General features: G+C 41.3%; 1 protein-coding gene across 2 annotated transcripts in view; it reads right to left on the bottom strand.

Annotated features, from left to right (window-relative positions):
• The window catches only part of KLF8 (KLF transcription factor 8), a 322,445-nt gene extending 313,480 nt beyond the window's left edge, over nt 1-8,965 (bottom strand). Inside the window, exon 1 of one of the 2 annotated variants that reach the window (XM_072743576.1) lies at nt 8,593-8,965. The gene's annotated coding sequence lies outside the window, so the exon portion shown is untranslated. The remainder of the gene's footprint in view (nt 1-8,592) is intronic. The other variant, XM_025988400.2, reaches the window with a different exon arrangement.
• Nucleotides 8,966-14,992: the final 6,027 nt, after the last annotated feature.

Here is a 14,992-nt window from a genome sequence, read left to right as displayed (position 1 = left end):
TGTATCTGTGGCTTGAATATGGTTTGTGGGCCTTTGAGTTGTGACCATAGTCAGCAAGCTGTAGCTTTACCTGTTGCTTCCTTACTTCGTAGATCTTCCATCTGTTACTATCTTTTTCAAATGCATCTATGTATGCAGGGCATTACACTGCTGGCAAGGCCTAGAGTTAGTGACCCATTTTGATCTATTTCCTTCTTGGTCTTGCTGACTAGCTAGCTAAAGATATAATGATTAAAAATGTGGATTTGGAACCAAGCTACCTGGGTTCAAATTCCAAGTTCTGTCAATTATTATCAGAGTTTTCCCAGTATCCTTACAGGTATGGTCAGAGATCTGGCATGCTGTAATTTCCCCATTTATAAAATGGAAATAATAAATCCAGTGTTTATAATAGTACCTGTCACATTTATTATTATTGTTTTAGTTGCTTTATTATTAGTAATTATTAATTATTGCTTGATTGCCTGAATAGTAGCCATTTTTAGCAGTCTGGGCTCCCAGAAAGTACAGGCCTCACTCCTTTTCCCTGATCTTCAATGACTCTTGAAGCTCAATGAGTACTCAGGTTTGTGTCTACCTTCTAGCCCCAGTAATTTTGCTGGTCTATATTGACTGATCCTCCATGCCAAATATGGCTCTAAGGGATCCCTGGGTGGCGCAGCGGTTTGGCGCCTGCCTTTGGCCCGGGGCGCGATCCTGGAGACCCGGGATCGAATCCCACGTCGGGCTCCTGGTGCATGGAGCCTGCTTCTCCCTCTGCCTGTGTCTCTGCCTCTCTCTCTATCTCTCTGTGACTATCATAAATAAATAAAAATTAAAAAAAAAAACAAATATGGCTCTAGTTTCTCTTTAGCACTGGAGGCAGCTGTTTATGCAATCCCTAAGGTTTTGAATAATAAATAATGAATATGGGGAAGGGAAAGTACTCCTAATACTATACTTATAAAAAACAGAGACTCCTTTATTTATGGTTGTGTCCTGGATTCTGTCTACCTCTTCAGTCTTTTTTCCTGCCACAGTACCAGAACCTCCTCATGCTCCAGCCATAATGAAACACTCACTATTTCCTAAACATACCATCTCTCTGGAATCTTCATTCATTTACATATAATGTTTCTTCAATCTACAATGCCCTTTCTTTCTCTACTTTCCTACCTTGAAAAACCATATCTATCCTTTAAGACTCAAACATCACCTCTTCCAGCAAGTCTTCTCTGACCCCTTCACCTCAGTGACCCCACATCTTTCCTGTTCATGTTAATAATTTTACTTGTCAGTTTCCCAATTTCTCTTTCCTTTAGTACATTCAACTACCCTCTAACCCTCAGTGTCTTTATCTACAAAATGGGAATAACCCTATTGTGAGTTTTTTTAAAGATTTTATTTATTTATTCATGAGAGACACACAGAGAGAGGCAGAGACATAGACAGAGGGAGAAGCAGGCTCACCCCCAAAGAACCCAATGCCAGATGATCCCTGACCCCAGGATCACGCCCTGAAGGCAGATGCTCAATTGCAGAGCCATCCAGGCATCCCCCTATTGTGAATTTAAATAAGAAGCATGCAAAGGGCTTAGCACAATCCCTAGAGGATAGTAAGGGATCAACAAATACTGGATGTTAACTAGAGCTTTCCCTGTCTCCCAGATGAGCTTAAGGGCAAGTTTGAAGTTTTATATTTTTGTATTCTCAACCTGTAGCACAGAGGTAGCTACATAGATGGTTCTCAGGGCATGCATGCTGAATGAGTAAATGAGATGAATGAATGAATGTTGCTTCTCCCTTCCAAAATCATCTGCCTTACATAAATCGAAATGGTTAATATAGATAGCCAGGTTTAAATGAGTCAAAGATGCAGATCACATTCTGCTAGAGCAAAAAACAAACAAACGAAGAAAAACAAAACAAAACAAAACAAAACAGCAAACAACAACAAAACACTCTGAACCTTTTAAAACATTTTCTGCTCTACTACCATGCCATTGCTGACCAGAAAAAGTACCCCGAGCTCAGGGAGTTATATGAAAGACCAGTTTTCCAAGGAAGAGAATACTAGCCATCTCAGCATCAGGTGACACTAGCTATATAATAACATTCTTTGAGATCCCTGGGTGGCTCAGCAGTTGAGAGTCTGCCTTCAGCTCAGGGCATGATCCCAGAGTCCCAGGGTCAAGTCCCACATCAGGTTCCTTGCAGGGAGCCTGCTTCTCCCTCTGTGTATGTCTCTGCCTCTCTCTGTGTGTTTCTCATGAATAATAAAATCTTAAAAAAAAACTTTCTTTGAGACCTAGCTGTTTCCCTGAGACACTATGGAGGAAGAATATTGACACTGCTGCTTCTCCAGCAGCTACTATTGTCTCACCTATATTATCATCACAGGCAGAGTTCCCTAACCTTACCCTTTCATTAACCCTACTTCATCCTCTTCTAACCCACATTATGCTGATGTTCATTACCTGCCTTTGGTTATATGGTTCTTCCTGCTTAGAATACCCTTTCTCATCCACTCAGGCAATCCAGACCCTACCTATACTTCAAGGTGCAGCTAAGCTCCACAGAGAAAATAGCACTTGATTTGGTTATCATGATATTCACAGGAGCTTACCAAAAAGAGAAAAATGGAGTAGAAGGAAAGGTGAAGGTGAGGTAGTTCATGTTGTAAGAGGGAGAAGGATATTTCTAGAAATTCTAATAGCATAAATGAAGCATGGTGTTTGTGAAAGACCATGGTATGTTCAAGTAGTAGCAGTTTGTTTAATGTGGCTCCTGTGATGAGGAAAAGTTATAGGCGATAAACATGAAAGGTAGTTGATGACAAACTGAAGTGTCTTACTAAAATAAAAGGCAAGGTTTTTTTTTTATTGGAGTTCAATTTGCCAACATATAGCATAACACCCAGTGCTAAAGGCAAGGATTTAATCCGATAAGTTAAGGGGAATCTTTAAAGGATTCTGAACATAGGGCTGGCAAGATAAAAATATATATTTTAGAAATATCTTAATATATAAAGTCCTTGTTAGTTTGATAGGAATGCCACAACAAAGTACTGAAAATTGAGTAGCTTAAACAGAAATTTTCTGTTGCAGTTCCAGAGGCTAGAGGTCTAAAATAAAGGTGTCAACAGAATGAATTTCTTCTGAAGGCTGTAAGAGAAGACTCTTTTCTAGGTCTCTCTCCTTGACACGCAGATGGCTTTCTCCCTATACTTCTTAATATCATCTTCCTTCTATTGTGAGCTGTCTTTGCATCCAAAATTCCCTTTTTTACAAGGACACAAATCATATTAGATTAGGGCCCGTCCTTTTTTTTTTAATAAATTAATTTTTATTGGTGTTCAATTTACCAACATACAGAAAAACACCCAGTGCTCATCCCGTCAAGTGTCCCCCTCAGTGCCCGTGACCCATTCCCCCCCACCCCCTGCCCTCCTCCCCTTCCACCACCCCTAGTTCGTTTCCCAGAGTTAGGAGTCTTTATGTTCTGTCTCCCTTCCTGATATTTCCCACACATTTCTTCTCCCTTCCCTTATATTCGATTAGGGCCTGTCCTAATGACCTTATTTTAACTTGATTATGTCTTTAAATACCCTTTCTCCAAATACAGTCTTATTCTGTGGTATTATGAGTTAAAACTGAAAAATGTTTTGAGGACATAATTTCACCTATAACAAAAGCCATAGAGATTAGAGGCAGATAAAAATGACAGTAAAAGAGCTATTTTAATGGGCCAGATCAGACATATTGAAAAATTAGGCAAAGACACTACAAGTTGAGGTGAAGAACATACAAATTTCCAAGAAGCAAAATCTGGAAGATAAAGAGAAGAAAGAGTAATAGATGACTCTAGACTTCATTGTTTAGTTGATTATGTGACTGACAGGGATAGAAATGGGAGTGAAGGGTTTAATAATGAATTCAGTTTTAGACATATTAAGTATGAGGTGTCAAGATGTCCACTCAACAAACAGATAAATGGGTAGGTTCAGTCTCAGGAAAAACATTCAGCTTGGAGATGCAATTTGTCATATAGGCCATCATCAGATTATAAATGACAGTTGAAACTCTTCAGTGGATGAGATAATACACATACACACACACACACACACACACACACACACACACGTTATAGAATGGTTAGAGAAGAGAATGAAAACAATAGTCAGTGGGCAGCCCGGGTGGCTCAATGGTTTAGCGCCGTCTTCCGCCCAGGGAGTTATCCTGGAGACCCGGGATGGAGACCCACATCAGGCTCCCTGCATGGAGCCTGCTTCTCCTTCTGCCTGTTTCTCTCTCTCTCTCTCATAAATAAATAAATAATCTTTAAGAAAAGAAAAAAGAAAACAATAGTCAGAGAAGTAGGTAGAAATTCAATATAGAGTATTGTCATGGAAGTCAAGGAAGGGAAGGTTTTAAGGAATGATGGAATGAATGCACAACAGCTTCAAATATACTAGAGTCAACTATGTTGAAAACCTAAAAAGAGAAAGCAATGGACATGACATTTAGGAGATCTTCAGGTAGATTTGGCAAAAGTAATTTCAGCAGTGATTTAAATAGAAACTGAAGAAAAATGGAGTGGTCATTTGAGTGAGTGTTGTCAAAGAAAGATTGATTTAGATCAGGGAAAGAATGTGTTTGCAAGCTGAAGATCAGGCACAGACTTTGTAGAACTTGGGTTCAAATCTTAGTTCTGCCACTTACTAGATGTGTAAACTTGGGCAAGTTGCTTGATTTTTCTGTGCGCCAACTTCCCTAGCTCAAAAATGGGGAAAATAATACTACTTACTTCATAAAATTGTTATGAGCTTTGTATGAATTGATACACAGAAAGTGTTCAATAGAGGGCTTGGCACAGAGCAAATCTTCAATAAATAGGTGGAGACAGTTGGTTGGGTGGGAGGACCAAAGAAGAAAAATAAAGGAAGATAGGAGAGAAGGAAGTTCATGGGAACAACTTCTCAGAAGATATAGAAGAAAATGGATCCTCTTCCACTTACTAGCTGTGTGACCTTGGGTAAAGCACTTTACTTTTCATTAGATTTTTAGGGCCTTAGTTTCTTCATCTGTAAAATGGAAATGACAGTATTGCCTCTCTTACAAGATTATTATGAAAATTCAATGAAATGATACATGAAACACACCTCCCCACTGGGAAGGACTTGGGAAGGATAGTGAATAACCTAGAAGAGATTATGTGTGGCAGTGATACTGAAAGCTTAAAAAAAAGTTTCCAAATCAATAATTTTCACCATTTCATAATAGACTAAAGGAGTGCTACAAAATCTTATGTTTTCCTTAAAAGTTTAAGCATTATTCAAGTGTTAATAAATTATGATTTTTATTAAAGTACATGGGAAAGACTTTTAGTATTTAAGAAGTTTAAAATGTGTTCGAAACTGTTTTCAGATAATTATAAAACAATGGTTAATATGAAATTAATTTATACTAGTTGACATGAATCCAGCAATAAGCTTTCTAAGATTTTTAAAGAAGGATTCAGTTCAAAGCATTAAAACATAAATCATCTTGTGCTAAGATGAACAACTGAAGATTCATCCTCCTTAATAGAGTAGAATTCTAAATAAAATAATTGTTGATTATTTACTTTTTTAAAAAATGGCTTCCTATGTGGAATTGGAATTGGGGGTCTTCCTAAGTCACTCAGAATGAAATACAGAGTGTTTACAAGATCCTATAAAATCTGACCCTCTCTCTCTGACCTCATGTCCTACCACTCTCCTTTTCACTCCAGTGACATGAGCCTTCTTGCTATCTTTTTTAACACAACAAACCTTTGCAAATTCTATTTCCTCTGTCTAGAACACTTTTTGCTCAGGTGTTCTCATGGCTGGCTCTCTCACTTCATTCAGATATATTCATAAATATTACCACATCAAGAAGCTTTCCTCAACTACTCTATATCACAGAGCTCTCCCTAATTCCAAGTGCTTTATATCCATATCCCAGTACAACAAAGACCTTTATTGTTTGTCTTTCCCCTTAACTAACACAGCCTCATTAGAATATAATCTCCAAGAGTGCAGGGGCTTTGTTTTGTGTACTGCTATATATCCCCAGAGTTTTGTGCACTGATGGCACTGAGTAAATTCTCAATATTTGTTGAATTAATTAATGAACAACATAACACAATGTACTTTTGTGTTGATACCCTTGTCTATCATAGCTCCCTACTTTTGAAGGCTAAGCAACAACTAGGAAGGACTCAGACCAAAGTAAATATGGGACAAGGCATTCTAGTCTAGCCTCACCCCCAGATCCATGCATTCATTCCAGAAGGGGAATTGGGGGTCAAAACTACTCTTAGTAAAATACGGAGAAAAGAGAGCATGCAAAGAATCCTCTGCAATTATCTCTCATAAACCTCTTTTGCCTCCACATAGACAGAAATTCTCCACAATCCCAAGAAGCAGAATAAATGACACCAAACAATTTAAATTGCTCTGAGGAAGACACTTGAAGCCCTTGGAGAAGGATTTCTATTGCTTTCCTGTAGTACTTGTTGGTGAGTTCACAAACTTTTCATTACCCTAGAAAGAGAATAATATTTCAGCAATGATATTTTATGACAGCTAAGAACTGCCTAGTTCTCATATCCTGCAACTAGAAACTCAACCAAAGGAAAACAAACCAACATTAACACAAAGTGACGGTCAAATGTTAAAATGGAAGAACAGCAGTTCTTAACATATTTCATGCATACCAAATTCAGGAAGCTGGCAATGAAATCAACACATAGTTTCTTCTCTACCCTCCATGCAAGGGTGTGGATAGCAGAGTTAGGTGTGTATGATATGTACAAGTGACTCTTGGCGGTGGGACAAGACTGTACTCCCACTGATGAAAGTTACTAGAAGAGTTCCAGCTGAATTCATGTTTCCTGTGTTTTAAGCAACCATTGGCCAGAGACTTTAGGGAGAAATAACCCTAAGTTAAGTTTTCTTCATTATCTGGATCCGGTGAAATCAATACAACCATTCAAAATAAGCTTGTTTTGAGGTTTGGAAAACCAATTGAAGAAAGAGGGCAAAGAAGAAGGTGCTTTAGCTAAATGTTGCTTAGAAATCTAGAATTTGACACATGCCCTTGATGGGGATTAGCACTGGGGATGCAATGAAACCTAGCACACTAAAGAAGGGAGGTGTTCTGTGCCTTGCAATTAATACCAGAGGCAGCTGGACTGGTAAACTGCCGAACACTGGGAGCCATGGTATTCCCCTGACCAAACAGAAACTTTCAGAATGAAATACAAACCCTAAAAGCTCAAACAACATGTTTTAATCACCATGACCTATGAGATATAACCAGGCTCCATCCAGTCCTGCTACTCTCCCTAAAAATAAACAGGAGAGAGACAAACATGGGCGAGATATCACTGGTCTGTATCAGGCTTTCTAACAAATCACCATACAAATTATTCTATTTAATAGCAGAAGGGAGCTGGTGAAGCCCTCCTCCTCAACAAAATCTTCCAGACTGGACATGAACATGGTAATGACAGATCACGCAAGATAGCTTTAACTTCTCTATTAACACATCCAGCCCCTCTCTCTTTGCATGTTGTTTTGACTTGAGTTCCTCTTTTCCAGCTATATCTCCCAGTTACTTGGGCTTGGACATATTGATGTATTTTACTAAAGGAAAGACAATAAACATGAACCATTGGATCTTTAACATGACAGATACTTAGTAAATGTTGGAATCAAATTCAACATGAATTTCTATATCCTACAAAGAAAATTTGGTCACCAATCAGTTAAAGGATTCAGTGACCATTGTACATGGTCTTGACATATTATAGACACCACTCAGCAGCAGGAACAACCACAGGCAATAAATCTTGCATTGAATAAATATTTGCAGAATGAATAATTTTTTTCAAGCCATCTGAACAACCATGTAACCTCTCAGGAAACAGAAAATTTGCCCCTTCAGCTAAAACCTTAGAGCCAATTGACTTTGCAGTTAACTAATGTGCAACTTGGCAACATTGCCCAAGGTGCTCCTCCTGCAAATCAACTGGACTTTAGAACCATTTTTGGCGGCTAGTATGAGAAAGAAAAAGCTGTCCTCGCCACACAAATTCCCCCAAAACACGTAGTGTCAGTATGGTGAGTCAATGTCATCCTTCCCCAAATTGAATTTCCAGCAGAGATTTCCCTCGGTTGAACTAGTGTACTGTCCCTTTAAGAAGCCAGGCAAGATGGAGCCCTCCCAGCTCACAGCTAGAGGCTTTAAGTAACCAGAAGGGGATGCTGAAGAGTGACACAAAGAAAGAATGCCTGGAGGGGGTAAGTCGAGGCTCTAATAACAGGAGGGGAAATCAAGGCTCTATTAGTGCAGCCGTCCAACTGTGAGCACCTACCCCGTGGGTGGCAGTTTCCATAGGCTCTAAAGCACCACCCCTCCTTCCCTCCCCTCCCCACCCCTTTCCCCAACCCACTCTGCTCCACCTTCTGTATCCTCTTTGAAAGTCTCCTTTCGTAAGATGGCTCCTTTGCAGCACAGCGGGAGACCCCCAGTGACGGTGGCAAAAGAAAGGAGAGGGGGTGGGCAGGCAAAATAAAAGACTTACTTTAGGATTCTGCACCTCCGAAGGCATCCTCTGCTCCCAGCCCTGGGCCAGGGCCGATGGGGCGGGGCCGGGGTTGAGCTGGTGGACTCGTGGTCCTCACTCCCTCGTACTTCAAATGCAGTTCAGTGGAGAGTTAGAGAGAATGGGCACCGGACTAGGGCCGGTGTTTACTCGATTTTAATTATCTCAAAAGGAGACAGAAGGGTTCAAGAGAGTTGACCGGGGATAAGAGTGGAAGTGAGCTCTAAAACTCTCCTTTTTGTTTCTTTTTTGTGTAGGTCCCCCGCCGGGCATTAGCAACATCAGGGGTAATGGTTTTCTTTTTCCTTCCTTTTGGTTTCTCCCAAATGCCCGTCCCAGACCCCACCCAGCGGCTCCACCCCATCCACTGCTACACATTCTGTCAATCACCAGCCCCTTTAAAGCTGCATCGCACATCTTGGGTTTTTGTCTCTATTTGGCGGGCACACAGAATCACAGTCTTCTTGCCTTTACAACAATCCTCTGACTCTTCTGCTGAGTTTAGGAAGCTGAGGTTAGCTGCTAGTGGCGGTTTCCCTTCCCCTTCTGCCCCAAGTGTGCACAGTGGGTTCCACCCAAACTCCTGGGCTGGCTGGGCCACTGTAAAATCACCAAGAAAGTTACTGCGGTGCCCTCATTGGTACCGCGCAGTTTCTGGACCTATGTCCCTACAACAGATATCTGCTGTCCTTGGGCCTCTACCTTCTGCCTGTCCAAATGTGCTCAGTCTTCTGTCTCTCATCTGTGTAAGCCTCCAGGTTTCTTCACACTAGAATGGGGAAAGAGGGTGGGGAAATGTGTTTCATGCCTCTAACTCAAGCAAAACAGCAATAACACCACTGCCTCACTCCAAAATTAGGCAACTCGAAATCAAAGGGCCCTGAAGTCCCATCCACAAATATTATTGGAATTCCACAATGACTTATCAGAAATCACATTTAATGCCATTCTCCATTCTAGTTAATTGCAACACCTGGTTGCTCAGGCCAAAAATCTTGGAGCCATCCTTCACTCCTCTTTTTCTCTCATATAAATACATCTAATTTTTTTTAACTATTAAATCTGTTCAGTAAAGACAGTTTCTGTGATGACTCTCCCACTAGTGTATAATCTCATTAAGAGCAGGGACTTCTATTTTGACCTCTGATGTATTCTCAGCATATTGAACAGTGGTTGACATATAGTAGAGGCTCAATTAATATTTGCTCAAAGAATGATTGAAGGCAATATCTTCTGGAATCTGAGTATTATCTGTTTTTAAACAACAAACACCTGAAACTAATAAAACATTGTATGCTATAATTTGATTAAAAAAAGAATAACACAGACAAAAATACAAAAAGAACCAACCAACCAAATAAAGAAGGCAGTAAAGGGAGACACACCTGTTTTGAACCACTTGCCTCATCTATTCTCCCTTAGAACATTCATCTGGATACCTTGCCTCAGGACTGAGTTCCAATGGTTGTTGCAGCAGTGACTTAATGGCAGTGTACTTTTAGGTTGGCTTCTAGGGTTGATTGCTGATGGTTGTGTTCTTAGTTCTGTCCAAGTCAGTGCTAGGGTGTATAGTTCTTGAAGGCCTGGTTCCTCTGAATTAATAGAATCTGTGCCTCTAGATGTGTTTCTTACTTTGAAGTCAGATTATTTATATATGCACTCTCATGCCTCCAAAGATGCATCAATTCATTTGATTCCCACAACTTCAGTATGAAGTAGGCATTATTATCCTTATATCATAGGTGAGAAAACAAAAGCCCAGAGAGTAGAGTGACTTGCCAAAAATCACACCCATATGAAATGGTAAAACTGGTATTTGAGCCCAAGTAGTATAGCTCCAGATATACACACTTACCCACTACACTACACTGTATTTCCTAAACTAAACTTATACTCAGTCATGATATTGGGAAGATCAGACAACCCAGTTGCCAGATGTTAATTGGTTAAAGACAAAGGGAAGCAGCTGAAATTAGGGACATTTGTTACATAAAGCAAGAAGGAGTAATCCTGTAAGCTGTGATCTTGATACAAGGTCATGGGGGCAGCCATTTCCCTTTCCCACTTGGAAGGACCTAGGGCTCTTTAGCCTCAAGAAGAGAAAACTCAGAAGGGCAAAACTTCTGTGTTTTAGTCTTGTCTTAAGCTGACATTGGCATGTCCCTGATGACTTATCCATCATGTGTCCCAACCTCTGCTATCTGCCTGCTATAAGCAGGCTATTAGCTATTCAGCTTGGCCCAATTCTCTGGACTTCTGGCCATGGATAACAGATACCTTTTGTTAGGTTCCTGCCTATAACCTGAGCATGATCTCATGAGAGGTTTAAAAGACTATTAGTACAGTACTAAGCATTGTGAAACATAGGCAAAAAAGGGGGCTATATATAGTATTAAAGGTCAGAAGTTTCTTGTATACCACTTATTTGATGTTTAACTGCATGAAAGATTGTATGCAACATCATATTCTGCATTGTACAATGAGGAGATTGAATTAATAGTGACCAAGGGCTCCTTCTATTTCAGAAATTCTCTGTCAGTTCCATCGATCACTTCACTGATGGCAGAAAGTTCTTATGACAGGAAAAGGCTTGCTGGAGGCAGGTGAACATATTTTCTTAATCTCATTTCTCTTAATATTAAATTTTAGCAAGTACCACATGAATGGAATGGGTGCCCAATTAACAAGATTTACCTTCTTTGGAACTGGTTTGAAACCATAGGTTCTACTGTAATGGCTATGTTTGGATTCTGTGATATATAAACCTTCCCTATTGGCCATAAGAATTTATTCCAGGGAAAGATCCCTGACCCAACTGGGACAATAAGTTTCTTTTTCCAGGGAATGTGACATTTTTATTTTAAAATTCCCCTGGCTATTCGGGGTCTTTTCTGATTCCACACAAATCTTAAAATAATTTGTTCTAACTATCTGAAGAAAGTCCATGTATTTTGATAGGGAGTGCATTAAACATGTAAATTACCCTGGGTAACATTGACATTTTTCACAATATTAATTCTGCCAATCCATTAGCATGGAATATTTTTCCATCTCTCTTTTTTTTTATTTATGATAGTCACACACAGAGAGAGAGAGAGAGGCAGAGACATAGGCAGAGGGAGAACCAGGCTCCATGCACCAGGAGCCCGACATGGGATTCGATCCCAGGTCAGGAGGATAGCCACACTCCCCACACGCCAACCCCATTCAAGAATGCCCTGGAGAAGTATGGACCACTAAAGCCCCTGCCCCAGACCCCACACCTGGAAGAGGACTTGAAAGAGGTGCTGCGCTCTGAGGCTGGCATCAAGCTCATCATTGAGGATGAAGTGAGGCCTGAGAAGCAGAAGAGGAAGGCTGGGCTGCGGTAGAGCCCCATCAAGAAGGTCCGCAAGTCCCTGGCTCTGGACATCGTGGATGAGGATGTGAAGCTGGTGATGTCTACACTGCCCAAGGTGCTGTGCTTGCCCACAAATGTCCTGTCGAGTTCCTCTAGCCTCATGGTGTCAGGCATCAAAGAGGACACCAGTCTGCTCAACGAGGGCTTCCTGCAGGCCCAACCGGAGAAGCCAGTGGCTGCCCAGAAGCCCCGAAGCCACTTTACAACACCTGCCCCTATGACCAGCGCCTGGAAGACGGTGGCCTGCGGGGGGACCAGGGACCAGCTCTTCATGCAAGAGAAAGCCTGGCAGCTCCTGGGTCGCTTGAAGCCCAGCCACACGTCTCGGACCCTCATCTTGTCCTGAGGGGCTTGGTGGTCATGAGCTCATTCTTATGTTTACAGGGGGCTGGGGGGACTGAGGTTGGTCTGTGAGTCTGAGAATCACACTCAGATGGCCACCTGCAGGGAGCCTTCTGCCACCAGCCCCTCCTCAGACTGCTCAGGTGGAGGCAGAGCAGGGCCACCCACTGCCTTGTCTCCAAGTCCAGCTGTGGCTGCGGTGGTTCCTGGTGCTAACAGAACAAAGTCCCACCCCTGGGCCTGCCTGGTCCTCTCGCCGGTGCCACAGGGAGTCCCCTTAGCTCCTCCTGAGCCCTGCTTGGGTCTGGCCTCATCTCAGACCCCTGCTTAGAACAGGGGATGTGGCCAGCATGCTCCTTCCCTCTACCTGTTAGTACATTTTCTTGAAAGAATAAAATTCCCTTTTTCCTTAAAAAAAAAAAACTTATTTTGCATAACAAGTTTATTTTTCAAAAAAGGCATTTAGACAACAGACAAAGTAAACAATCAGATCTTCACTTCTACCCAGTATTATCTGTCTTAGAACTGTTCCATTAAGTTCCAGTCTCTAAACATCTTAAATTTCAATAATCGTCCTCTTCATCAGAGTCCATGACTTTTCTTCTGTTGAATTTAACTGTGGTTTTCTTTTCTGTTTGTTGGCTTACTTTTTCAAGGATTTCTATTAAACCTTGTTCTGATACCTTCCCACTGAGTTGTCCGTATCTTGCCATCTGTATGAGGTAATTCTCTACTGCTTTAGTTTTCTCAGGGTTTACAAGTGCTAAGTTACTTAAACGGGCCCGGGCCGACTGATCCAGGACTTCAGAATTCAGATCTTTGCAAACTTGAAGAATGGTCTTGGATCCTTTCTGAAATATTCAATGTCAAACATTGCTTGAGGATCTGGAAGGTCTAGGAAGTCTATTGCAAGGCGAGCATAAATACCATCTCTTGACCCCAGCTCCAGTTAGAACTATGATTTTTTTGCACTCCTGCAGTAATTTCACAGCATCTTCAATTGTATTAATATCTTTTCTTTTCTTCCTTTTTGGTGGTTCTGAAAGGATATTAATAACAATCTGCCACAGTGTCATATCATCCAATTCAGATGGAGGAATTGTTTCTGGTAGTAAATCGTTAAGAATTGTTCGTCGATCTGTGCCAATCATGAGATGTTGCTGAACAAAAGTATATGGACCTATCCGGGGCCTTGGAGTCCAGTCACTAGGGCTTGCATGTGAGGCTCTATCATCCTCATCACTTTCACAGGAATGAAAACCGTTGGTGATTATTTCATCATCAAACAGAAGGTTATCTCAGTACCCAATCACCGCCACCGCCGCTGCCGCCGCCTCTTCCTCCTCTTCGCCAAAGGCAGGCACTAAACCAATGCACCACCCAGGGAACCCTTTTTCCATCTCTTTGTGTCTTCTCAATTTCTTTCAGAAGTGTTCTATAGTTTTTAGGGTATAGATCCTTCACCTCCTTGGTAAGGTTTATTCCTAGGTATCTTATGCTTTTGGGTGCAATTGTAAATGGGATTGACTCCTTAATTTATCTTTCTTCAGTCTCATTGTTAGTGTAGAGAAATGCCACTGATTTCTGGGCATTGATTTTGTATCCTGCCACGCTACCAAATTGCTGTATGAGTTCTAGCAATCTTGGGGTGGAGGCTTTTGGATTTTCAATGTAGAGTATCATGTCATCGGCGAAGAGGGAGGGTTTGACTACTTCTTTGCCAATTTGAATGCCTTTAATGTCTTTTTGTTGTCTGATTGCTGAGGCTAGGACTTATAGTAGTATGTTGAATACCAGTGGTGAGAGTGGACATCCCTGTCTTGTTCCTGATCTTAGGGGAAAGGCTCCCAGTGCTTCCCCATTGAGAATGATATTTGCTGTGGGCTTTTCCTAAATGGCTTTTAAGATGTTGAGGAATGTTCCCTCTATCCCTACACTCTGAAGAGTTTTGATCAGGAATGGATGCTGTCTTTTGTCAAATGCTTTCTCTGCATCTAATGAGAGGATCATATGGTTCTTGGTTTTTCTCTTGCTGATATGATGAATCACATTGATTGTTTTACGAGTGTTGAACCAGCCTTGTGTCCCAGGAATAAATCCTACTTGGTCATGGTGAATAATTTTCTTTTTTTTTTTTAATTTTTATTTATTTATTATAGTCACAGAGAGAGAGAGAGGCAGAGACATAGGCAGAGGGAGAGAAGCAGGCTCCATGCACCGGGAGCCTGACGTGGGATTCGATCCCGGGTCTCCAGGATCGCGCCCTGGGCCAAAGGCAGGCGCCAAACCGCTGCGCCACCCAGGGATCCCTAATTTTCTTAACGTACTGTTGGATCCTATTGGCTAGTATCTTGTTGAGAATTTTTGCATCCATGTTCATCAGGGATATTGGTCTGTAATTCTCCTTTTTGGTGGGGTCTTTGTTTGGTTTTGGAATTAAGGTGATGCTGGCCTCATAGAGCAAATTTGGAAATACTCCATCTCTTTTTATCTTTCCAAACAGCTTTAGTAGAATAGGTATGGTTTCTTCTTTAAACGTTTGATAGAATTCCCCAGGGAAGCCATCTGGCCCTGGACTTTTGTGTCTTGGGAGGTTTTTGATGACTGCTTCAATTTCCTCCCTGGTTATTGGCCTGT

This window comes from Vulpes vulpes, chromosome X, assembly GCF_048418805.1.
Source record: "Vulpes vulpes isolate BD-2025 chromosome X, VulVul3, whole genome shotgun sequence".
Classification (NCBI taxonomy): domain Eukaryota; kingdom Metazoa; phylum Chordata; class Mammalia; order Carnivora; family Canidae; genus Vulpes; species Vulpes vulpes.
The sequence above is the reverse complement of the archived record's forward strand: the minus strand, read 5'-3'. Positions and strand labels throughout refer to the sequence as shown.